Source organism: Myotis brandtii, unplaced genomic scaffold, assembly GCF_000412655.1.
Source record: "Myotis brandtii unplaced genomic scaffold, ASM41265v1 scaffold895, whole genome shotgun sequence".
Classification (NCBI taxonomy): Eukaryota; Metazoa; Chordata; class Mammalia; order Chiroptera; family Vespertilionidae; genus Myotis; species Myotis brandtii.
The window spans coordinates 324,076-325,882 of NW_005371669.1; the positions used below are offsets into that span (position 1 = coordinate 324,076).

The following is a 1,807-nucleotide window of genomic DNA, read 5'->3' on the forward strand; positions in this document are numbered from 1 at the left end:
GACCCTTTCACAGGGGTCGCCTAAGACCATCGGAAAACACATATATAATTACATATTGTTTTTGTGATTAATCACTATGCTTTAATTATGTTCAATTTGTAACAATGAAAATACATCCTGCATATCAGATATTTACATTACGATTCATAACAGTAGCAACATTACAGTTATGAAGTAGCAACGAAAATAATTTTATGGTTGGGGGTCACCACAACATGAGGAACTGTATTAAAGGGTCGCGGCATTAGGAAGGTTGAGAACCACTGCACTAGAGTGAAGGCCAGCAGAGAGAGGACGCATTTCACTACTACACTCTGAACTTTGTGTTGAGAATGAATTGAAGTGAGGCAAAGGCCAAACCAAGGAGTCCATTCTGTTTCATTTCTCCAGGTGAGCTATGAAGAAGAATTGGACCCAGGGCATAGTGATCGTGGAGATGATAAGTGACCAGATCATACACGCCATGGAAGATGTTGATGAAAAGTGTGACAGACAGAATTGTCAAGGTGGCAGTAGCTATTTCATTTAAACAACAGCAACGAAGAGGTTAGTTAGAAGAGGAATAATTGAGAATAACTAGGTTTGGGGGAAGAAAATCAAGAATTTGATTTTGGATTTATTGAGTTTAAGACTTACTAGATTTCCAAGTAGAGATACCCAGAAGATAGTTCGATATTGTAACACAAGGTTCAGGGAAGATATCCGGGATGAAGATACAAACTTGTGAGTCATCATAGAAAAGATGGCTGAGGTCATCAAATACTTTAATGTCAACAGAGGAAAAAAGAGGTCAAGACTAAGCCTTGAAGCCCTCCAGTGCTTAAAGATTGTGAGATGAGACAGCAAGCAGAGAATGGGTAAAAGCAGCCAGAGCTGTAGGGTAACAAGGAGAATACCATGTCCTGCAATTCAAGCTCCCCCTAAACATACACAGTCCCTTCAAGAACATTCATGCAGTTCACATTACAGGCCTGTCCCCATCTTTGACCTTCTCGGATGGTTTCTCACATGCACTGCCCTTTCTGAATTTTAGTATCCAAAATTAAACAGCGTTCCAAATTCATTTTGACAGGGCGGCCTATAGCGGGCTTATCAATTCCTCTGATAAGCAGGCTGTAACTCTATTAATGCTGCCGGGATTAAATTAGCTTCTGCTAGCTTGTCAGACTATTTGCCTTGATTAACTGAAAGGCCCCAGATCTTTGGCACATGAACTGTTTTCAAGCCAGGGTTCCTCCATCCTTTCACTTTCAGTATTGATTTTTGGAAACTAGATCTAGAAATTTGCATTTATCCTTATTAAATGGCATTGTTTGGTTTCAGCTGATTCCGCCTTTCAAATTTATTCTGATTCTTGAGTCAGCAAGCAAGTAAAATGGTTATGGTTTTTACTAGATGTCATTGAAACCTGATAAGCATGTATTCAAATGTTTTCTCCAATTCATCCACGCCAGTGATCAATAATGGCTGGAACCTTGGCATTACTAAGTAGCAGAGGGCCTCAGACTTAGGTTTGGGGTTTTGGTTTTCCCTTACAAAATATAGAAGAGAAATTTTCATTTTAAGAAATGTATTTTTGTTTTGAAAATCCTATGTAATAAAGAGGTGACATGCAAATTAACCCTCACATCCTCACAAGATGGCTGCCTATACCCAGGCTGGCAGGGGGGTTAGTGAGGGACGAATAAATGACTGAACAGCAGGCTGCGTGGGGAGACCAGGCTGGCGGGAGGGGGGCGTGAGGGGCGACCATGCCGGCGGGTGTGGGGGGGCAGTTGGGGGCAACCAGGCCGGCAGGGGGTCAGTA

At 41.8% G+C, this 1,807-nt stretch overlaps 1 protein-coding gene across 1 annotated transcript in view; it reads left to right on the forward strand.

Moving 5' to 3' along the window:
- LOC102253790 (BMP/retinoic acid-inducible neural-specific protein 3) overlaps positions 1–1,807 on the forward strand; it is a gene marked incomplete at its 3' end in the record, with an annotated part of 88,088 nt that overhangs the window by 49,512 nt on the left and 36,769 nt on the right. The window lies entirely within an intron of this gene.